Below are 25,836 nucleotides of genomic sequence, written 5' to 3' on the forward strand. Positions count from 1 at the left end.
CATTGTTTCTGTGTGAGGTGAACCTGCGTCCACAGAGGAGCAGCACCCATGTTCCTAATTCATGACCTGTGTAATTTATTTCTAGCAAAGCTCTATCCTTAATTCACTGTTATCTTGTCATTCTGGCATCCTTCTTCCCTCTGTACTATGCATTTTGGGGTCGGTAAGGTGAGCAATGACCCAGAGAGGGGCATCTTTAGCATGGCAAAGTCCTTAGGATGAGCTGAAGATTCCTATCTTGACTGAAGTTTTCCAGTTTTTAATTCTCATCTTTCATTTTGTGATGCTTGATAAAGAAAACAAAATAGTATGAGTTGGTAAATATTAACACATGCTGCAAATACAAAAGCAGGTTATTCTCTCATTGATAATGGAAGAAAATGTGCAATAATAGTATTTAATTTGCACTCGTAGGTAAGAGCCTTCATTGCAACGCAAAATCTGATTTTTGTTTGTGACCAGCATGAATGCTGACCTCTGCCCTTTGAATGATCTTTCCGTCTCCCAGAAAGTTCATGAAAAGGTCATGGAGCTGTGCTGACTTCCTCTGTGTGTGCATGGATGTGTCTTTGCTATTGATCTGGGAAAAGACCATTCTGTGGTTTTGTTCATTTTGTTTTTAATGGAAACCTAATCAGTAATTATAAAATGTTTCTAGTGGAATTCACGCCTGAGTAAGTGAAGAAAGCTAACCTCATTTCATGCTGATTATTTAACCTTCATCATAACTCCCAATTAAATGCATTTCTTGAACCCTTAACAAAGCACAATATGGCACTTACTGGTCACAAGTTCAAAGCAGGAGAGAGAAAAAAATGGCTTAATAGCCGGAAATAAAAACATCAGTGAATTTTTCTTATGGATTCCTTCATGTCAAATTCATATCATGAGTGACTCGCAGTTTTCCCTTTAGATCATCTTGGCATCATCGAGGAGCAAAAATAAAAATGATTTCTAGTATATTCTTGAGGTGATTCCTTCTTTTGATGCTGCCTGTCACCGTAAAAAGGGTTATGAATCTCTGGAAACCTGCTGTACTGTCGGCAGCATAGGCACCAGTTTTCAAATCAGACTGCAGTAACCGGAGCAGTTGGAGGGTTTTAAATCTCTACGAGAAAACTATTGCCATTTACAAACAACAAAGATTGTACTGAAATGGTGAAAAATGCACTTGCGTCATATTTAGAATGATTGTGTGTGGGAGGATATAACAATACTTTTCAGGACTGTAAGCCATACGTATATTCATATCTTGTGCTATTTATCTTGTAGATATACAGCGCTGGAAGTTCTCTGCTGCTAGCTGTTAGGCTCGTAGCATTGAGGAGGAAAGATCCCAAGGCTTGTCACTGCCGTATATCACTGCAGCTGTGCCCTTTGATTACACTGGGGCGCCACCAGTCATTAATAACAGGGAAAGCTTTTTGTCTGGCAAATGCATCGCTGTACAGTCTTTTCTTAACACCTAGGCATCTTGGTGCGGTAGCAAAGGTAAATTAAAGATGAAGCTTGTTTATTTTACAGTCGCACTTGTGAAAATAGAGGTGGCCTTTCCAGAACCATTCAGGAAAATGTATTTTTCCCTTGCCTTATAAAATTGAAACATTTTCATATTTTGCATTTGCTGAAGGGAATCCTGTCATCAAGTCTCACTCAAACAAACAATTTGAGCACAATGTAATTATGATTTTAATTCCATCACTGTCACACTCATTTGGCTACCAGAGGGTTACAAAACAAGCTATCCTCCAAGACAACAATTACTGTATAGACTTAAAAACTCAAATGTGTTCATGGTTGAAGATTCTTGAAGAGTATAATGTGAATGAAACTTGCATAGAATGTTTTCCAATGTGGAAAAAACAACACAGTCAAACTTGATGCTTACTGAATGTGTGGCTTTGAAAGGCTGATGCCAGAAGCCCGTTTTCTAGGCAGTAGTGCTTTCCTTTCAAAAGTCATCCCAGAGCTGGCCAATTTCTGAGAAGCTTGATCCACAGCAAACTAACTCACAAGAAATGGGTTTATAAATGCCACCTCCCTATATCAAATGTAGTACTTTTTTTTTTTTTGAGATAGGCTTTCTTATTCTGTCACCCAGTCTGGAGTGCAGTGGTGCAATCACAGCTTGCTGCAGCCACAAACCTGGTCTCGGGGGATCCTCCCACCTCAGCTCCTGAATAGCTGGTATTACAGGTGCACACCACAGTGTTCGTTTTTAAGGCAAATGACACTGACTTCCCTATGATGTTCATTATATAAAGTTTATTTTAAAATAATGTTAGGGAAAGAGGCAGTCTATTTGGAGAACATTATTAAGGAATTCAGAGTACAGAATAGGTACTCATGTACAGAGCACAGAGTACAGAATAGGACAAAACATCGTGATTGGCATATACAAATTACCAAAGTATTTACTAAAGTTTGACAACACTATTAATTTGTAAAACTGCCAGGATAATCATTCTAAAGTATGAATTAAATCCCATCATTGCCTCTACATGAAATTGCTCAGCAGTGTTCCAATGTCTATAGGATCTGACACCTGCCTCCTCTTCCAAACCTATCTCTGTCCTCAATCCTACTCACAACCAAATTCTGCCCCTTCTGTGACAATACTACTCCCTCCCTGAGGGTTCCTCCTTACTCCTTACCCCTCAAGACTTGCCTCAAATGGGAAGACTCCAGCCCTCAACCCAAGCATTCAGGCACTCTTTACTCCATTCTCCCACAGGACCTTATTTATACCATGAGGATACCATTTATTACAATGACCTCTAAGGAGTTTTTGTTTGTTTACTTTTATATTTTTATTTGCCCTAAAGCCCAAAGTGCTTTATTCATCTTTGTCTCTTCAGCACCTAAGGTAGCCCTTGGTGCATACACACAGTGGACATGCGAAAACATTTAAGGATGAATAAATTCCTCATAATGGAAGATAATACTTGGCTTGAGACCAGGACCAGATATTATAATTTAGGAGCAAATTACAAATCCTAAATTTGCTTTATCAGCACAGAGAAGACCAAGGGGGGTTTGAAATTAATAACAGTATTAATGGTCATGATATTCACCAATATTTAGTAAGTGTTTACCGTGCTCATGGCCTTCTACATGCGTGAACTCATTTGGTCCTATAACAACTCCATGAGGGAGGAACTATTATGTCCTCCGTGTGGTAACCAAGTCTCTGCAGGCTGGGGAGCTCATCCACAGTGAACAGCTCTTCAGGAGTGGAAGTGGGATGCAGAGCCAGGGCTGTCTGCTCCCAGAACCCCTCCTCCAGCGCCCCCTCCAGCCACCATGCTGTTTGTGACTGCCTTTCTACTCTTTAGACAGAATGGAATGGGCATTGAGAAGCTGTTTCCCTGAGCTCTGCCCACTGCTGGCCCCAGCCAGGTCCATGCCTGTTGAGAACAGCTCTAGTATTTTTGCCCCACTCACAGCTGCCTCACGAGTTTCCCTAACACTCTGCTGCCCTGGCCCTAGCCCTTACAGTAAACCCTCAGACTGTATTCTGCCACACTGGTTTGGCCACAGGCTTCCCCCATAACTGCCTGGTTCACAAAAGCAGCATCACGTCTTGGTTAAGACAAAGCTCTGCTACCAGGCTGTTTGGCTATGCAACATAGCTGCCTGATAAGTTACTTAATGTCCCTGTGTCTCAAGATTAAATGAGCTAGTGCTTCACAGGTACTTAGAACCATGCCTGGCACGTAGTAAATATTACGAATGTTTGTTATATAAAGTGCAAATCCTCTGGATCATGTCGTTTTCTACTGTTCCAGGTAAATATTTCATCCAGTGGAGTCTCATCCATCCCTCACTTCTTTTAGATGCCCCACAGAGGCTGTCACCAACTTGAATGTCTTTGTCTGGACACTGTCTACCTTCTAATATGTTATAATTTCTTTCATTCATAAATAATGCTCGCTTTGGGGCCAGTACTGTGCTAAGTGCTACAGGACAAGAACATATGAATAGCACAGTCTTTGTCCTCAGGGGGCTTAAGAGTGATCAACAAGCAAAACAACGTAGAAAACACTGTCTCTGTCCTGTGGCATGCTGGGAGTTTCCAACAGGGAAGGGAGAACAAGTATAAGCATGTAGGGTGTGGGGAGTAGGGACTTGAGGGTACCACGGAGGCCTCAAGGCTGGCCCTTTCATGGGAAAAGTCAGTAGTTTAATCTGCCAGTGCCAGAGGCTCAGCAAACTCAGCTATGACCTGGGCAGGGTCACTATCCAAGGGTTCTGGGCGAAAAGCGGTGGGACCTCAGGTGGGAATGGAGCAGTCCAGGAGTCAGGTAAGATGCTTCAGTGGAAATCACAGAGGTCTGCTGAGGTCGGCAAAGGCTGATGTCTCCCCAGAATCTCTCCTGCTTCAGCCTGCTTGGTGCCTATGCTGTGACTGACTGTTTAAACCAGCCCTGGGGAAGACTGTGGGAGGAAATAGGAAGGTTCCTCCCACAGTCCTGTGGGTCCTGTCCTGAGGGTCCTGTCTAATCCGTAATCAACCCTGCACTGTAATCTTTGCAAAGACCTTGAGGAGAAACCAAATATTAAGACAGAAGACCCATCAGAGAACCAAACACACAAGATGGGAATTGAGTGAAGAGGCTGCACCTTATAGGCATCAGGAAGTACCTGAATCTCCGTTCACCCTGATTCCTAGTGAGGCTGGACCTGCCAGCCAGTTCCAGGTCCTGTGCCAGCTGGAGAAGCTCCCCAGATGTGAAGGAGACCTGGTTCTTATTGGCCCCCACCGTGGTGGGGCTGGGCCTAGATGTTCTTAAAGAAGGCACAGCACAGGTCATGGCCTTTTAGATCCCATCAAGGAGAAGCAATGTGTTCCCCAATAGGATTCATGATAGATTTCCAAATAAGAACAGTATAAGCTTCCCAAAGCCAGGGGCTTATGTTTTAGAGCAGAGATTTCTTCGTCTTTGTGGTAATCACAGAGAGAGTGGCAATAAGATAGGCCTGGTAAGATGTTAGTACTCTTGTGACTTCAGCAGACAGAGCTGGGAAGGAACACAATCCCTGTGGACAAAAAGGAGAGAGCAAAGATATGGGGGTGGGAAAGCACACGGTGAGGGGGACATTTACTTAGAAGAATTCAGGCTGAGAAGCTGGGGAAACTGTGCCATAAAATTGGCACTGTTTTTTAGAATAATTGCATAATTTTCTCTTTCTGGAGATGATCTTGACCTGTTCTTAATCGCCAGAGGAATTCGCTGCTTATGTATCCCTTCTTGACTCCAACCCCCTGTCAGTAACTGAGATTCAGTGTGTCCATGGTCCTCAATAAGGGAGGAGGTGCAGTGGTGTGGTGGGGCAGACATCAGCACTGATGAGTGGAGATTCTACTTTGAAAAGGTTTTATTCCACTGCAACCCCAGATGGCAATCAGTCAATTCCTGCTCTCAAGAAGAACGAACACTGGATGCTGGAACTCAGTTTTGGTCAAACATAGGATTGCGCTGGATAGTATTTAAGATTCCTTCTGGACTCAGATTCCAGGACTCTCTTCTCAAGGCTTGTTCATGCTGGCAAGGTCATCTCCAAGTAGATAATATTTAAGGGAGCTAGAAATGTTTTGATTCAACTAGAAGAGTAGCTGCCACTTTTTCCATCTCACAATAGAATATTGATATTAGCCACCTTGAGAATGAATTATAAATCATTCCAATAACTATGAATTATATATTTATTGTGTACATGGAAGGCTGTAGGCCAAGACAGCAAGAGATATCAATGGGTATGACATGACCCCTTACCTTGAGGGACTCACAATGTGGTGAGGCTAATATTTAAACACACAAATAGATGTGGCAATGTAACACAGTGGTTGAGAAGGTGGGCCCCAGACATTGCTAAATATTTAACAATAACAATTGTTGATCTGAAAGAGAATGGTGGGGGGAGGGTATGCTGGTGTGTAGTTCATGCCTATCTCCATGGTGTAAATACTTTCACTATAGCTTATTTCAAGCTACCAACTTGACATCACTGAATGGAGAGTTAGAAAGAGATCCTAATAATAGACTCTCTAATGCTGGTATGAACTGGCTCTGGTGATAACCTATCTGGTCTTGAGTCTTAACTCTGGCATGTACTAGTGTCATCCCAGCTTTGTAACTCCTTTATCCTTTAGCACCATCTGAAAAATGGGATGTTAGTGGTGTTTTTTCATAAGTTCATTTGAAGGTTCCATGTAAAGTACTTAGAACAGTGTCTGGTGCGTGGTCTCAGTAAGCATGAATGTAGTTATTATGATTAAATACAAAGAGGATGGAGAGATGGTTACCAGTTGGGGAATTCCAGGACTTAAGAAGGGGAAAATTTTTCTACAGGTGGGGATGATGGGGATTGTCCCCCATCTCAAGGGTTGGGGGACAGCATGGCAAAGCCAAGCAGGTAAGAAAGTACCAATAATGTTTGGAAAACTCCTTGTAGCTCAGTTTGGCCTGGATACAGGTTTGCCTTTTTGGGGAGATTATGTGCTTAGGAATTAGGGTGGGCCACATTGCAGGGGTCTTGAATGCAGCAAGATCGGACTTACTATAGGAGACAGTGAGGAGCCACTGACTATTTAGAGACAGCAGAGTGACATAAGGCCTGGTATTCCCAACAAAACTTCTTTAAGCTGAGGATGACATGAATGTCTAAGTGATATGAGGTGACTGCTTCAAATTACCCCTTGGGAATGCAGACTTAATCTATGATTTAAAACCAGTATTGACTGGCTACAGCCAAGTCTGGCATACAACTAAGGAACATCAAGGCAAACTCTGGGTTCAATACAGTGTTCGGGACTCCAATTGGGCCAATGAAAGTTGTCAAATGGGTATATCTTCCATAATCATTAACTCACATTAATGAAATTTCCTGTCAAGTAGGTGCTCCATAGATGTATGATCTCACTGAGTGGAATCATCAGTTCACAGAAACTCTAATACAAAACAAATTGCTGCCCTTTAGAAATGACTTGCAAATAGAACTTCTGCAAATAATACAGGAGAGGAGAAGAGTATCACTTTCTACAGAGCTGATTGAAGGAAAAATTGCTCAGTTGATATTGTTTTCCAGAATGTCACCCCTTCAGAAAACACTATTTCAAAATGGCTCATTTACTTTGCATCTAATTTCTATTAATTCAGGCATTTTGAATGAATTGTATGAATTGTAATTCATACAATTTCTTTGTTTTGTAAACAATGTTCAAAGAGCCAAGTTCCTTTTTAACAGCTTACAAATTACCCCAAATCACACTATTGTTTGTTAACAGCCTTCACATTTCGTGTGCTGCTTTTACCAGTTTAGAAGGTACAGTGGCATATGTTGTTACCTCTCATCCTCACAGTAGCCCTCTGAGAGGGAACTGCAGGACTTGAGAGTTGGAAGGGACCTGTGAGATGACATTGAAGACCATCTTTCCTCATTCATTCATTCAACAAATATTCATTATATACACACTTGACAGAAACTGTGCCAGGATTACCCATGATGAATAAGATAGAAGGTGCCTGTTCTCAAGGGACTGACATTCTTATTGGGAGGCCAGCTGCAAACAAATACACAAATATATTATCAAGATAATTAAATTGTGGTATGTGCTCTGAAGGGAACATACAGATTCTACGATAGAGAGGATTTGGGTTGAAATTGTACTTTAGATATCACTGTTAGGAGGTGACATTTGAACTGAGACTTGAACAGTAAGAAGGAGCTAGTCATTGAAGACCTTGGGGCAGAGCATTTAAGGCAGAGAGAACAGCAAGGACTCAGGCCAACAGTGAGCCTGGCATGGCTAAGGAAGGTGGGGACCAGTGTGGCAAAGCAAAATAAGCAAAGGGGACAGTGGTATACAAGGTGACATTGGAAACTTAGACACAACCCAGATTCTGAGGACTGAATTTCAACCCAAGCCCTGGAAGTGTTCTGAGCAGAGGAGAGATATGTATCTGCTGGGAGGTGAAGGGACGTTTCAAGATATTAAGAGTGTTGGCAGTGGGACCACTCAGGCAGCTGAAGCCCAGAAAGAGAAAGTAACTTGTTCAAGATCATTCAGATGGTTGGTGGCAGCATTGGTTCCAGAACCAGGTTTTCACCCTCAAGTTTTAAGTGTTCTTGTCATTTTACAAATAAGGAAGTATTTAAGGGATTTTAATTACTGTTTGTACAGGAGCATCTAGAAAGTTTATAATCATCCCAGTCTTCAGAAAAAATATTATATTGCAGAGTATATTTTTACTGTGTGTGTGTATGTTAGAAACACTGAGATCAGTCTATACTTTGTAGACACAAGGTATGTGGGTGTGGCAGACACACCTTATTGTCTAACTAGTCTCCATATTTTTCCTTTCTCCTGCCCACAGACTCCTCATTTTGTTCCAGATAGCATTGTATTTTCCAGTCTCCTTTGCAGTTAAGAGCAATCTAGTTTTGACCAATTAGAATTTTGCTGAGGTTTTCTGGAAAATTTTTACTTTTCTCACAAAAGCCCCACTTTTTCTACATTCTTGTCATTTTCTCTTTGCCTTGTGAAACCATGGAAATGAAAGCCACATATTAAGATGGCAGAATAAGAAGATGGAAGAAGCCTGGTTCTTGATGGTTTAAAAGCCATGGCACCAACTCCGTGCATGTTACTTCTGAACTTCATGGCAGATAAGAAAATGTTCGTTAAATCACTGTGTTTGGATTTTTGTTAAATGCAGCTGAACATATGAGCTAATTCACTGGCCTGGAGAGAGACGGAGCAATAAGTTAATACACAGTGGCTGCAATCCAATATAAACAGCTTATGAAAATATGAGATGGGATCAACTATGTGTCAGAGCCAGGAAAAGTAAGAGTTGTGGATTTTCCTAAACAAAAGTGATATTTTTCTAAGCAAAGCTACAGTAGCACTTTCTCTAGGAGGAATTAAGCCATCAGCTTTTACAATAAAATTTCCTATCCATGTGGGCCCGAGAATCAAGGAGACCTAGAACCAGGGACATTTGAATTATACCAGGAGAAGGAACCCTGAGAGGGTGTTCAATCAAGCTGCTGTCAGTGACCTGAAAATTCACTTAAAGAGATTGTCAAGAGGTCTAGGCAAGTTTAATCCTCCTTGGCAGGTTATGAGTCCATCTGAGGTTGCATCCAGAGTCAGCTCAAGGGATTCTTGGTCCCTTTTATAGATCAGACTCACAGCACATCTTCCTTCCAGGCTACTCACATCCAAGATGGTGATGAGCCTCTAAAGGTCACCCTATTTTCAATCTAGGGATCTCCATGGCTAGCCAAAGGAGGTGTAAATAAGAACTTTCTGTGTCATTTCTTTTCATGACTGCCTGAAAACATTGTCTGGCCCAACTCAAGTCCTTTGACAGTTATTCAAAGGCACTATTTGGGTCAAGGAGCAAAGGACATATTCATGCCCTCATTTTCTCACATTAGAACTGCTCTTAGAATTTACATTTTCTCTCTTATATATAGACACACATAGACATTAGACTATAAATTTGAAGGCAAAGTCTATTTGTAGTGGTTACTATGTAATTCCAAGCCCCAGTACAGCATACAGTGCTATGTATTATTCCCTAGCTATTCATTGTGTATTTGAGTCGTGGACATAGAAGTTCTTACAGCTTCCATAGAAAAGGCTTGATAATAGGTCACTAAGCAGGCACATAGGGGTAAGAGGAATATCAGGCTCTCCATCCCTCTAAAAGTTTCCCAAAAGCATGACCACTGAATACCCACCATGAGTAGTCTACCCCCAGACTAAACTAAGAAATCCACCTGGGCCTTGTCCATAACAACAAGCTGTGACATTGAAAAAGTACTTTCACTTCTGAGGCTTCTGGTTCTTCTTGCATTATCCACCCACTACTCTATCCATGTAGCACACATTTATTGTTTTCTAGTTTCAGTTATTCTCAAATTCTTTTAGCTTGCAGGGTATCTGGGAAAATAAAGCATTTGAAAGCAAAGAAAGCCTGACCATGAACCAGCAGTCTCATGTAGCTACAACCCTGCAGGCCAGACTGTTACTCTAAGAGACCAGTTGTGGAAGTGGCTCAATTACCACCAAGGGGTTCCCTGCTGAGCGATGGGAGCACCTTTATAGGCTTCAGTAGTTACAATATCCCCTCTTAGTGGCTTATACTTTGTTATTAAAAACAGAATTTGTGTCAGAAGTAAAAACTGATCATGGCTCACGTTTGGGCAATACTGTTGCCACACTAATTTATTTTTCTTTTAAAAATACATCTTTACATATTTTTTGACATTCCTTGGTCTCTTCTCCAAATGATGCCCTAGGAAACACTGGCTTTGCCGTCATAACTGGTTTTGAGCTAGTGACTTGCAGTGATTTTTCAAACTTGGGTTGGAGGAGAGGAAGAAGAGATGAGTGAGTTTGTTATCGGGCGTCAGGGATATACTTTTCAAAAGAGTTTGTTATCGGGCGTCAGGGATATACTTTTCAAAAATGCACAGCATCTTGGAAGTTTGGTTTCCCATCACCATTTATATTGCTGAGGAATAGACGTGTCTCGCACTCTGCAGCAGTGTTTCGTGACATTTGGATTTACAATGTTCAAGTTGAAGTCTCTAGCCCCTTGCAGTCTGTCAAAAACAGCTTCTTTGTCCATTTATTTTTGTCTTCCACACCCAGTCTGAATATCTTTTGTAAATTTATACTTGACAACCCTCGTATTTCAGTAGCTGGCTTTGGTTTCACAATCTACCTTGCTTGCTCAGTTACATTAGCTGAAACAACAAATTTAATCCATGATGTCAATAGTAAATTATAGCAGAGAGGTAATATATGTCTGACATCATAAAGGTCAAGGCTATGGTGGAAACACTGCAAATTCTGGAGCCATTGTTTGAGCAAGTGGTGGACTTTTGCTAAACACTAATATTATGAAAATCAGATTATAAAAGCTGCATTTGGCTAATCTTATTTTTTTTAATGGAAAATTTCTAAAAGCAGAAAGCTCTCATACTCTATCCGGCGCTGTGGATTTTGTTCCCATGGACATTGGCTATGTAATTATATTTTATATTTGGTAGTGGATAAATAATTAAAACGAGAATTACTTTCCTGAAAAGATTCATTTAGAGGACACATTTTCTATTACCATAGCTGTTAGATGGGGGAGGGGACATTGCCTCCTACCTACCTAAACTACCTTGCCATTAAAGTATCTAAATTACCTCGGTGAATTCTGACCACAGAAGTGGTTGATGAATTGCTTTTGCATAAATGCACTTTCCCTTTGCTGGAATCTAATTTTATGAAACACACTCGTGTGTGCGCCCGTGCGCACACACACACTCACCGAGAGACACACATATACCAAAGCAACCACTGAACCCTCTCAACAAGAAAAATTGAAGGCTGGAATTTTCTCTATGTAATGAAGTTTTTTTAAATGTTGCCAGTAATATAAGCATTGCTGAGGAAAGCCCAAATGGTTTCATCTCCTGTAGGGAAGAGCAGTTCATGAATCATTGTTTCCATGCAGAAGTGTTTCATTCCTTTAACTGGTGCTATCAATTGTAGTGGCTGAAGTTTTTTTTTTTTTAAGTATCAAAATTTGATTCTGGTTTAAACTCATTTCTTAGAAGTAGGGAAAAAAATCTTTCTGCAGAGTAAGCCCAAAAGCCATTCTGTAGATGAAAGGGTCTGAGAATCCCATCCCTTTTGTCATTATAATGTGTTTAAAAGGTTTGATCCATCATGGGCAACCCCAGCAGCCAAGGAGCATTCTTAAGAAGCTATATCTGTCACTTGGTGCAGATATATTTTTATTTGTTAATTAGAAGCATTTATTATAGTTGCCATGTGTTCTCGCTGCATGTGTTAGGCTAGGAAAGAATATAGTATCTGAGCCCCAAGATATGATGTGGTGGAATAATCTGTGTTAGGTATTATCTCAAGGTAGTGTCATTTTTGTTTGTGTCCCTGAGAAGGGAGAAGATGACTTTAGTCCTCCGGTGTCAAGGATAACCAGCCGCTCATGAGATGAGAGTTGGAGCAATTGCTCTAAGGAATCTGAAGACAAACAGGCTGGCAGAAAGGAAGTCACCTCCAGTGCTCTCAGTCAGAGCCTCTCTGATTCGCCTGTCTCCATTATTGCACAGCACATGATGAGTTTGACTTCAAGAGATAAGTTGGCCAAAATGGAGGAATGCCACATGCCTAGGCCGCTTTCTCTGCCTAACTTGCGATCACTTACCATGAGCAAGCTGAAGAAACCTACTCCTCAAACTGGCCTTTGCTCAAGTTCACAAAGCACTTCAAAGAAGGAAAATGACTCCTGCATATGAATGTTGTTGCAATTAATAACTGCCCATTTTTTATTTCTAAGATTTCTTTAATTTGGTAGTTGAGGCCTATGAATATGCCCAAGAGATCATGAACAAGACACAATTCCTGCCTTCAAGAACCTTAAAATTGAAAATCATGACCAAAAAAAACAAAAAACACAAAGCCCTCTGATCTGGTTTGGATTTGTGTCCCCACCCAAATCTCATGTCGAATTGTGATCTCCAGTGTTGGAGGAGGGGCCTGGTGGGAGTTGATTAGATCATGAGGTGACTTCCCCCTTGCTGTTCTTGTGATAGTGAGTAAGTTCTCCCAACATCTGGTTGTTTAGAAGTGTGTAGCAGCTCCTTTTTTGCCCTCTCCCTCCTGCTCTGGCCTGCTTTCCCTTTGCTGTGATTGTAAGTTTCCTGTGGCCTCCACAGCCATGTTTCCTGTACAGCCTGTGGAGCTGTAAGTCAATTAAATCTCTTTTCTTTGTAAATTACCCTGTCTCAGGCAGTTCTTTATAGCAATGCATGAACAGACTAATACACCCTCTACCTAGTCTCTCAGCCTATAATCCCTTTCAATGCCACGCTGCTGCAAGGGAGGATGAGAAAGTGGAGAACAGGTGCATGTCGTTCACGATGGGCTTCATCACAGGGTCTACCACGGTGTATATTGCTACACTGACAGCATTACCATCACTTATGTGTACTGATTTACATGCCAATGAAAGATGACTGGGGTGTGGTATGTACCTTGCCTTATATCACCAACATGTAACTTTGATATTTCTTCTTCATAACAAAAGAGAAAAATTATTTAATTTCTCTAATTTTTGTTACAAAGTAAAGTAATATCCTACAAAGCAGGTGTTGATCATTTCTGGCAGCAATCAGTTTTTTTTCTCTACTTTAATTCAAGAGTAAATTTTGTTTCCAAATGAATGAATAAGTGAATTGTAGCTGGTACTGTGATCCACCCACCTGTACTTCTCTTTGACTCTGATAGTGAATAGAAGTTCACAAAAGTTTACCCTCCTAGTTTGGCCTTAAAAACATAGAACCTTGGTTTCTGGGCTATTTGACTACTGCTTTAGCTAAACAATAGCAATAATTAACCATTGCTATGTCCCATGTCATAGGTACCATGCCTGGCACATCATTTGCTGTATCTCATTCAGTGTTTGCAATAGCCCTTTGAGTTACATATTGTTATTTTCCCATTTTACAAAGAGAAAAGTAGGATTTAGCAAAACTAGATAACGATCAAACGCTACAAGAACAAAAAAGAGGTTGATTGCTAGCCTATGGATTGATTTCCTTTGGGTCAGGTGTCCACTCCTGCTCCAAAAATCCATTCAAGGATGCAAATCTGACTGCCTCCAAATGCAATGTCTCTTATCTCTACCCAGTCCTACCTCATCAATGGTTCACATTACAAAGTCCCCTTGATGTGGATTATTCTCCCTGTTAATTCTCTCAGTACTAGAGTGACAACTGCACTTCCTTTAGCTATTAGAAAGCAGTGGTTTCCTGGGCTTGCTTCATCACCTCAAGCAAGCCTGTTAGATACTGCTCTTAGCAGGGGAACTGGGAGCATGACGAATGATGGCCGTCTGCTCAGGGACTAAACAAACTCTTCATTATTCCATTAGTGATTTTCCATTTCCTGCTAAGCCTAACAATTTATTAGCACTATTTAGGCTAATGTATGGCTGTATTATTTTACATATTTACTTCATATTCTTCACGTGATGACACATTAGGTGTTCAGGTCCTCTGTTTGGATGAGTTTGAGAAGATAACTCTCCCAGCACTAGTAAGACCACCGTTAATTCCTCTTTGTGGAGCAACTTTTCTCCAAGGATTTTAAAAGAAATGACCGCATGGCCATTGTGAATCAAATAGGTTTGATATGTAATGCATTAGGAGGAAACATTTATGTGTGCTTCTCAGTCACGCTACACTGAAGGTAATTCTTATATATTGTGTTGAAAGCAGCACTAGATAAGACCGCAGGACCCCAATTTCCAGCCCTCTACTCTGTAGGGTTTTTATGAAAATCAGCGAAGGCATGTAGGTGACGATTCTGAAAAAGTGACTCTTACCCAGACTCCTTTAAAAGAAACACCTTTATTGCAAGATCACATGTGGAGTGGAATTGGAAGAAGAAAGCAAAGTCCCAGAGGATAGAGGACAATCTAGGTCTCCTCTGGCCACCTCTCTCTCTTTCAGGTGACATGTTCTTGCTCCCATTGTGTCTATTCTCTGTGACCTCGCTGTCCTCTTGCTGTGGCCACTGCTGTCTCCACACTGACCAGCTTCTTCCTTCCATCTCTTCCAGGATTTAGAACATGGTGACCAAGAAGCCAAATACAGCCTGAAGTGCTTTATTTGGCCAGCTTAATATCTAGATCAAATTTTGAATTTGAATGTTTTTGGCAAGGTGTGTATTAATTTTTGCCACATAGTTGCAAATTTGTACATTTACTTTTTTCAGATGAAGGCATTCGAGTTTAAAACCACTTTATATATTTTCTCTACTTCCTTCTTCTTATTCATAGTTTTTGCTACTTCTTAACCTTCACATGCTGTCCACCCATCTAATAATGTGCTCTGCTACAATTGTATGTCCTCTCACTGCTAACCCTCATTTGATCTCTTTATGTCCATTTACATTTCTGAGAAAGAACATTGCTGTCCCATAAGACATAATAGGTCAATCCAAGAAATCACTACTGACATGTGTATTGTAAGTGTAAAAGTTGTAGGGTATCCATTATTATTATTGCTATTCTTAAGTGGTAGTATAAGGCCCATATAATAACTCCAACTCCAAAAAAATTCTCTCCTGGCATATGTGATGATTTATTGCTTTGGAGTTTATCCAAAGACCTTAGCTAAGAAGCACAGCAGTTAAGCTATGGACCTGTTTTTTTTTTTACTGATGTGAACATACCCGTGGGTCTTCTGTACCCATCTGTGAGGCAATAGTTTCAGGTTCAGACAAACCACTCAGATTCGTAGTTGAGTGAGGTAGTCTGTAGGCACAGCCAAGGCACTCTGGAGATACATGGGTAGGCACAGGTCATTTGGGGCTACCTTGAAAACAGTATAAAAATTTTTTGGATACAACAAAGCCATCAGTGTTGAAGAATGTTATGTGGTCCTTACTTATGCTTACAAATTTGGCCCCTTCTTCATCCTTGATACACCTACCTTCTATTCACTCAGTCATTTGCCTGTTTTATTCTGTTCCAACCTCCTCTGCCAAAAAGGACTCAGATTAAAAATAAAATGAAGAAAAATAAGGGAAAATAGACCATTTTTCTGCTTTCTGCCAGGTCTAGGCACCAAGGCTGACTGAATGTGTCTCTTTCAGTATCTCATTTTATAAAGAGATAAAGACAACCATTATCAGAGAAGCCAAACTACTAGATTGAAAGATTTCATAAATATTTAGACTTAACTAATAAAGTAGCATATGTTTACAAAAAATATAGTCTTGGAGATCTCATAACCAGAACTAATTAAGGTTGGTAATTAACTTTAGAACTCAAAAGCAGTAAAAACAATTAGACAAATGATCTCTTAGTCCAGAAGATGCAAGATTTTGCAAGTGGCTATAACTCAGCCAATGACTCTTAAGCTTTCTACTTTAGACATGGTACTAGAAGCTCAAGAGGCCAGATCTTAGCCCATATGTTATCTGCCTCGGCCCAATTCTAAGGGGTGTCATGAATATAAAAGAGATCATCAATGTAAAGACATATCAAGCATTTAGAAAGAAAGGTACTGTATACACCCAACGTATTATTAGCATTATTACCATTACCTGTTCTAGCAGGCTTTTTTCTTCAAGGATGCTGCAATATAGTACCCAGTTGTAAAAAGTCTAAAAAAAACAAACAAAAACAAGGCCAACATGGCAAACAACAAATATCTTGAGGCCATCCAGGAGTGCCTGGAAAATCATCCTTTCATGTGTGTGGGAGCTCTGCCCTTTTGAAGGCCGTAGGCAAGCTGAGCACAGAGCTTAAGAGCAACACTGTAATGGGACCAAATCACTTGGCTCACAAACTTGTGTGTGTGTGTGTTTTTTGGGGGTGGGGAGATGTTGATTAATCCCTCTTGGTGGCCATAAGTGATGCAAAGGGCCCTAACTTGAGAAGAACTGAGTCTCTGTAGATGCCAACTGACCTGCCCCATGTCTTCAGGTGGTAATTCCTTTACACCAATGTCAAAATAACAGGGATTAGAGCAGTTAGCAAAGGTTAAGAGGCGTATTTATTATCAGTATCATTTGAATGTTTGCATCTGCCCAGGATTCTTTTTTAATACTTTGTTTTCCAGGCACCTAGTGACTAACTAGAAAAGCACAATTAAAATTAAATATTTTAATTTTAGTAGCAGATTTCCTTTGAGAGGAGAATGTGGACAATATGGGCATTTGTAATTTTTAGGAAGTCAGTTGTTTTAAAAAGGATGATAAGGATGATATATGGTTACGCTCAGCTCATTCTCAGCAGTGTTAAGTCAATGTTTGTGGAACACCGTGTGGAAGCAATGTTGAATTGGGCCATAATGACTAGAAAAAAGGAGGCTACAATAGCAACTTGGAGAGATGGGAGAGAAGAACTTTAAAAATTGTAGTCATTAGATCAGAAATTCCAAGTTAAAAAGAATCCCAATTGTCATCTACTCTGGTTTTTCAAATTTTAATGTGGACAAGAATCACCCAGAGGTCTTGTTAAAATGCAGATTCTGGGCCAGGAGTGGTGGCTCACACCTGTAATCCCAGCACTTTGGGAGGCTGAGGTGGGTGGATCACTTGAAGCCAGGAGTTCAAGACCAGCCTGGGCAACATGGCAAAGCCCCATCTCTACTAAAAATACAAAAATTAGCTGGGCATGGTGGTGCACACCTGTAAACTAAGCTACTCGGGTGGCTGAGGCATGAGAATTGCTTGAACTCAGGAGGCGGAGGCTGCAGTGAGCCAAGATCAGGGCACTGCACTCCAGCCTGGGCAACATAGACTCTGTCTTAAAAAAAAAAAAAAAAAAAAAAAAAAAAAAAAAAAAAAAAAAGCAGATTCTGATTCAGAAGGTCGGGTGGTGGGTTTCTGAATTTCTAACCAGATCCCAGATGATGGGTCCGTAGACCAACTAGGGAGCTCTATCCTAGCTCCCTACCTGGAAAATGAGTCCATTCAGTCACACAATACCTTTTACATCTGGTATGAGCCATAGAGTTCACAAAGCACTTTCATATGTCTTCTCATCTGATTTTCCTAATCCTTACTTTACATTCCCCCAACCTACTTCCTTGGCCCATTTTACCAATGAGAAAACCAAGACTTAGATGAGTTGGACAGGGTCTTGTGGTTACAGAGGGCAGACCAATACTGAGGTCTTCCTCCTAGCCTACATCTCTTATCTCAGAGGGGCTGTACTTGGGTGTAGATACCAGATAAATAAGCAGAGAATGACAGCTAGTTAGAGAAGTATTGCAGTAATTTTGGGAGCATTTCTTCTGTGAAGTTCAAAAGTTCTTTGTACACATTACTATACAACCTAGTGTGGGACTTGATTCTCTTAGTTTTATTTGTATGAGGGGCCTTTTGAGAATATGTTGAAAGGTATGGGCCCTTCTCAGAATATTTCACTCACACTCATACCCAAATGTTAAGAGTTATGAACTTTCTTGAAACCTGTGTCATTACAGTCAGGCTAAGGAGTCTGTCTCTGCTAGAAGCTACCTTTCAGTTTTTTTCCCACCTTGTACCTTGAATTCTCCAACTAGCAAAAACATATTTCCCTCGCTTTGTCTCCTTTTATTATCTTGGAGATCATGATTATAGGTGATGTATAATTTATGCACAAACTTCTAGGTGATAGCGCTCCAGGTATTATTATGTTCCCTTCCCTACGTCATTCCTTTCTTCCTTTCTCTCTCTCTGTCTCTCCCACCTTCCCCCCTCTCTCTATCATATCACACTCCTGTCTTGGGCTGAACTTGTCATCTATTAAGATCTATTTTTCACATGATTTGCTGCTAGGTCGGAGTCTTCACCTGGGTTCCTACCAAAGTAGAGTAAGTAGAGTCTGAAGACCAGGACCTGTGTGCAGCAGGTGTCTTTGGAGACGATCCTAGGGATCAGGAGTGAGAACCAGGGAAAGACGAGAAGCCCATCAGTGCCTTATGGGTTGGTTCCTCTTGTACTCAACTGGACTATCTTGTTAGGACCATCTGAGGATATAGACTGCTTCTCAGGATTGCTCACAATGAAAACCACTGAAAACAAAACATATTTATCCATAAACTCTCATGCTTGTTGGCTAGGAGTTGTCCCAGCTACTGTTGCATGTGACCTGAGCAGGCTTCTCTAGGTGTGGCTCCTAAGAATCCCAGGGCTTTATCTGTTTCTTCAAGGTTATCCAATTTGTTGGTATATAATTGTTCACAGTAGACTCTTGTGGTCTTTTATATTCTTTGGCATCAGTTATAATGTATCCTCTTTCATTTCTGATTCTATTTATTTGAATCTTATTTTTCTTAGTTGAGCTAAATTTTGTCAGTTTTCACCATCCTTCTCAGGGGAAAAAGACAATTTTTCCATGGATGGGGTGGTGGTCAGGGGGATGGTTTCATCAGGCATTAGATTCTTCTAAGGAGTGCGCGGCATAGATCTTTTGCGTGCACAGTTCACAAAAGGGTTCTTTGCAAGAAAACAACTGTTTTGTGATTTAAAAAAATTTTTCTATTTCATTTATTTCTGCTCTGATATTTACTATTTCCTTTCTTCTGCTAATTTGGCTTAGTTTGTCCTTTTTCTAGGTCCTTTAAGTGTAATGTTAGGTTGTTTATTTGTGATCTTTCTTCCTTTTTAATGTAGGTGTTTATTACTACACAAGCTCATAAAAGTGGAGAGTAGAAGTGTGGTCACCAGGGACTGGGGGAGAAAGAAATGGAGAGTTGTTCAAAGGGTATAAAGTTTCATTTATGCAACATGAATAAGTTCTAAAGAACTGCCGTACAACGCAGTACTTACAGTTAACAATGCTATACTGGGCACTTAAACATTTTAGGGGAGTAGATCTCATACTAGGTGTGCTTACCACAAAACAAATAAACATACAAACAAAAAACCAAACAAAAAATACAGAGTCACAAGGAAACTTTTGGAGAGATTAATGATGGATAATATGATGGATATGTTTATTACCTTGCTTATGGTAATGGTTCTATGTGTGTATGCATATATCCAAACTCATCAAATTATAGACATTAAATATGTGCAGATTTTTGCACATTAATTATACTTAATAAAGCTAGAAGAAGGAGAAGGAGGAGGAGGAGAAGGAGGAGGAGGTGGAAGGAAGAGAAAGAGAAGGAGAAGGAGAAACAGAAGGAGAAGGAGGAGAAGGAAAAGAAGGAGGAGAAGAATAATAATCATCTCAGGGCAGAAATGTGAACTCTTTAAATGAGGTTCTGTTAGGAGAAGTGTCCTGCAGAGCTTTTAGCACAGCGGTCCCCAACCTTTTTGGCACTAAAACCTGTTTTGTGGAAGACAATTTTGCCACTGATAGGGTGGTGGTCGTTTCATCAGGCATTAGATTTTAATAAGGAGTATGCAACCTCCATCCCTCGCATGCACAGTTCACAGTAGGGTTTGAGCTCCTATGAGAATTGAATGTTGCCACTGATCTCACAGGAGGTGGGACTCAGCTGGTAGTTCTCGCTAGCCTGCGGCTCACCTCCTGCTGTGTGGCCTGGGTCCTAACAGGCCATGGACCGAAACCTGTCTGTGTCTCAGGTGGTGGGACCCCTGTTTTAAAGGATATGTGCCGCAGCAGCAGCTAGAATTAGAAGTGAGGCTAGGCTGGGCACAGTGGCTCATGCTTATAATCCCAGCACTCTGGGAGGTCGAGGCTGGTGGGTCAGTTGAGGCCAGGAGTTTGAGACTAGACTGGCCAACATGGTGAAACCCTGTCTCTACAAAAAATATAAAAATTAGCTGGGCTTGGTGGTGAATGCCTGTAATCCCAACTACTTGGCAGGTTGAAGCAGGAGAATCACTTGAGCCCGGGAGGTGGCGGTTGCAGTAAGCTGAGATGGCACCACTGCACTCCAGCCTGAGCGACAGAACAAGACCCTGTCTCAAGACAAAAAAAAAAAAAAAAAAAAAAGGCTAGCAAGACACAAGGTGATGCCCAAGAGATTCTGATGTGTGAGATCTTCCTCAGCCTGCTTTTGTGCAATTGACTTATGTTAATCTAATAGAGGAATTGAGAGTTATTCCTCTTATTTTCACCTTATTGATTTTTGCCTAGCAATTTAGCCTAGAGAATATTTCAATTATTCTGTTTCCTTCACTTACAGTTGTGCCAATCTTGGCCAGTTTTGCCTGTCTACTAGGTGGTTTGCCTTTGGATGTGGAGTCTGCTGGCTTGGACTCAAATCCCAGGTCCATCAACTAGCAGTGTGACTTCAGGGAAGTTACTTAACTTCTCTCATTTATAAATTGGCGATTTATAACCCTATTGTGAACTGTGCATTACGGTATGTACATAATACAATTTTTGTTCTAAAGATTAAATGAAATAATCCTTGAACAATTAGCTCAGTATATGAATTATATAAAATAGATGCTTAATAAATATAAACTATATTTTTAAGTCTGATAAGTTTATAACCTCATCTAAGTCCTTGGTAAAAGGATTGAACAGGAAATGTTCAAATGAAGAACCCAATGGCAATTTTTCTGAGCCTTTCCTTTAGGTTATTATCAATCTATGGGATCTCATAAAATCTGTTTTCAGTCTAACCACCAATCTCTTGCTTGAGTTCACCACAACAGATGATCTCAATTGCTTTGGTGAACTAAAGGAATCCTTTATGTACATAACTGTGGTACTCAAAGTGTGGTCCATCAACTATTACTAGTCTGAAATGAGATATACAGAAATTGAGAGTAATTGGGCACAAAATTTTATAGGAATTTGACATTGCCTTAACATTGAAATGCATGGTCAGTGGACTCTCTTCGTTGAACAGTATATAGACCAGATCAGGGAGTGTTGAAATCATAAGGTAAGCTAGAGATGGTAAGTAGTAAGAATATGCTAAAGTGTGTAATATTTTAAGGTTTGGTTGTCAACTGTAACTCAAATGTATATAAATACAAAAGTCCCTGTCTGTTCAAAAGTTAAATTTAACCACAATTTTACAGAATAAATTGTAGTGTTTATAAATACAAAAGTCCCTGTCTGTTCAAAAGTTAAATTTAACCACAATTTTACAGAATAAATTGTAGTGTATATAAATACAAAAGTCCCTGTCTGTTCAAAAGTTAAGTTAAATTTAACCACAATTTTACAGAATAAATTGTAGGTACTGATAAAGAATTTAAAAATTTTGCACATAGAGCATCACTTGCTACATTTTGGGAAAAAATGTTAAAAATGAATATCCTGTTTTCTTTGCCATGAATATATTTATGTAAGACTGGTTTGTCTATTTTGTTATCAAAACATAGAGTTTTGATATACATTATCCCCTGTGAGTAGCACTGTCATCAGTCTAACCTAGATTAGGTAAGTTAACATCAAGAAGCAAGCTCATTCATCACACGAAAATTACACATTAATATACAAATTGTTCATTAAAGTATGTACATAGGTGTTTAATATGCAGAATTTATTCCATTCATAACTTCATGTTATGATTGAAGAATTACAAAAATTATGAGTGTAATAGTAATTTTCTCTATTTGCCTCTCCAGATGTTGTCAGTGAACAATGTGTACAATTTTTAAAAATTCACTTTTTTTCTTATGTTTGGTAATATTAGTTGAAATGTAATTTTATGTCTACTGAATCTAATCTATTAAAAGGAGGCAAGCATTTTGCATTCTTTAGCATTTTTTTAAATTGACATATTGTGATTATATATATTTATGGGGTAAAATGTGATGTTTTGATACATGTACCTGTTATATAATGATCAAATCAGCTTAGTTAGCATATCCATCACTTCAGGCTTTTATCATTTATTTGTGTTTAGGACATTCAAAAACCTCTCTTCCAGCTATTTTATAATACACAATACCTTGCTGTTAACCATAGTCACCCTACTATGCTACAGGACACCAGAATTTTATTCCTCCTAATTGTAACTTTGTACCCATTGACAAACCTCTCCTTGTTTTTCCCTCATTCATCCCCTTCTGCAGTCTCTAGTAACCACTGTGCTGCTCTGCTTCTGTGATACCAATTTTTTTTTTTTTTTTTTGAGACGGAGTCTCACTCTGTCACCCAGGCTGGAGTGCAGTGGCACAATCTTGGCTCACTGCAAGCTGTGTCTCCTGGGTTCACGCCATTCTCCTGCCTCAGCCTCCCAAGTAGCTGGAACTACAGGCGCCCACCACCACGCCCAGCTAATTTTTTGTATTTTTAGTAGAGACAGGGTTTCACTGTGTTAGCCAGGATGGTCTCGATCTCCTGACCTCGTGATCCACCCGCCTTGGCCTCCCAAAGTGCTAGGATTACAGGGGTGAGCCACCGTGCCCAGCCCCAACTTTTTTTTTTTTTTTAAGTTTCCACATATGAGTGAGATCATGTGGTATTTTGTGTGTCTGACTTAGTTCACTTAACATAAGGTTTTCCAGGTTCAGCATGTTCTGGCAAATGACAGGATTTCATTCTTTTTTTATGGTGGAATAGTATTCTATTGTGTATATATATCACGTTTTCTTTATTCATTTATCCACTGTTGGACACTTAGCTAGTGTGAGTAGTGCTGTAATAAGCATGGGAGTGCAGAAATCTCTTTAATATACTGATTTTTATTTTCGGATATATACCCATTAGTGGGGTTCCTGGATCATATGGTAGTACTTGTTTTGATTTTCTGGGATACCACTGTACTGTTTTCCATAATGGCTGTACCAATTTACATTCCTACCAACAGTATTTAAGAAAAGACACTTTTCCTTTGTCTTTTCGGTAACAGCCTTCTAATTGGAGCAAGGTGGAATCTCATTGTGCTTTGGATTTGCATTTCCCTGATGATTAGTGATGTTGAACATTTTTTTTCATACCCTGACCATTTGTATGTCTTCTTTTGAAAAACAGTAGTTTATTTTTATTGGATTTACAAAAGTTGCCAACCTCTTGGAAAATTTTTTTAAAAAACTAACCTTCCACAAGAGATAGTTTGAGAAACTCTTCTCTGTGCTATTCACTTGATTCACCAACCCATCCCCAGAAAAGGAAATGAGTAACTCTCATGAACCAAATATAACCCTTATAAGATTTTATTATCTATAAAATAACTACAGTTATCTCACACAAAACATTGTAAGGCTGAATTATTGGTTATGAATTAGCTTTGAAGACAGGTTAAAAAATAACCACCCATTTTTACATTCATAACAATGTCCACCAGTCTCTTCTGTAATCATAGAGTGTAATAGAGGAAGGTATCAGAGAATACCTTTCAAATTATAGTACACAAGATCACAATAAGCATCAACACCCAGAGAAGGCAAGGAGCACCCTGGGAGGTGAGGTGAGTAGGAGGAAGTGGAGGAGCTCATGAAGAGCCTCTCTCTGGGTCAGTTTCATTTTTCAGTAAAATTTTTCGTACTGATCCCATAACACAGACAATATAGCCTGGCCTGGCAGTGCTAAAACTGGAATAAAGCTATAATTCATTAGCCAACATTTATCAGTTCTGGAGTATATCCTGGGATCACCAAGACTTGAAGAAGTCAATATAAAAACATAGCAGGAAGGAAGTCAATAATAATAACAAAACCCAGTATATGATGTTTTAGGGAAAAAATGAATAAAAACATTTATGGTTTAAAAACATCTTTAGTGAGATATAATCACATAAATAACATAAAACACACCCATTTAAAGTATACATTTTAATGGTTTGTAGTGTACTCACAGAATTGTGCAACGATCACAATTTATGTTTAAAAATTTTAATACACTTTTATTATACATAACTATTAATTGTACACACATATATATGCTAAGTTACTGAATAAAAAATACATCAATGGTCACTTTAGAGGAATTAATAATGCCTAACAAAAGGAGCTTAGCTTCTTGCTACTTCTCTGTTTACTGCTCCAGAGGGGAGGTGAATGAGCAGCCCAGGGCTGGAAGCCCTCACCTCCCCATCAGAGGTGGGCTGCAGTAAGCTAGCTGACCTACCCTTACCATGACCCCGATCCTGACTGTGAGTGGTACTGGGCCTCCTGGGCAGGTTTTGACCAGTAGCTGTGCCTCACCAGCCCAAGTTAGTTGTTCTGGTGGTTTCTCAATGTTGACTCTAGTCTGGTTGTGACTACCAATGTATTTTCCATGTGGTCACAGAACATCAGATAATGATTGTACTTCCTACTAACCTGAAGTAGGTTCAAATCAGATGTCTACAGAGAAGAGATGGCATGGGTATGTTTCCCCATTTCTTTTCCTATATTCCAAATCCTAAATTCCTTGAACCACTTCCTGTTTCCAAATGAGTCTGTCCTTCTAGTCTCCCACTTCCCACAATTCTCACTCTTTTCTTTGACTCTTTAGGAAAACTGATTGCCACTCTTGGAAGGGTATTTGGGATAACTGTCTTTTGGTGAACTGTTATTGTTTTACTGGCTAGACACTTAGCCAACAAAGTATTTTCTTAAATGCAAATAACACATTGTTTTCCAAGTGCACCACTGCAGAGCATCCCAGCCACCAACCCCAGCCCCACGTGGACCCCTTCATGCATTAACATAATAAATGCATTAATCTGGGAAGAGGGAAGAAAATGGGAATGCTATTTTATTGGAAAGCCCAAATGACTTAAAAATAAATATAAGGAAAATATAGCTCCCTAATGTAAACTTCACTGTGAAAAGGCAAACATAAAAATGTGGTCTCTGTTTCAGGTGTTCTGGAAACAAATTCACTTTTAGGGTTTGGGGGCCAAGTCCAAGCACTGATTAAGAGGGGAATCTGGCTTTGTAACATTTTCCTTCCTTTGTTAAACAATCTTTTCTGTCTTGCAGACGTTTTAAGATTGCAATTTTGGTTCTGATAAACAGTGATTTCACTAACATGTATTTAAATAATTCAAAATTTGAAAATGATAGACAAAGAGCACACTGGTTTACCTTCTCATTGTGTACAAGGGGACTGAGAATGCAAACCAATTGTGTAAAAACACTGGTAACATAAAATTACAACCTGAAGAGAGCTCTTCAATATTTTTTTGAGTGCTCACCATGTGCCAGCACTGGCCCAGGACACCACACACCCTGCACGTACAGGGTGAGCATTCCAGAGCAGAAACAAGTGGTAAGCAGCTATGATAAAGATGAAGAATGCTATGCTAGCTAAAGAGCATGGTTCTGTGACAGTTTGGGGCAAAGACACTGCCAGAGGAAGTGTCAACCTCATGGCAAATGGAAATCACAGGTTTCTAGAAGTAAAGTGATTTTAGCTTCACTGCTTCATACTTGGA

The sequence above is a fragment of the Macaca nemestrina genome, chromosome 11, assembly GCF_043159975.1.
Source record: "Macaca nemestrina isolate mMacNem1 chromosome 11, mMacNem.hap1, whole genome shotgun sequence".
Taxonomy (NCBI): Eukaryota; Metazoa; Chordata; class Mammalia; order Primates; family Cercopithecidae; genus Macaca; species Macaca nemestrina.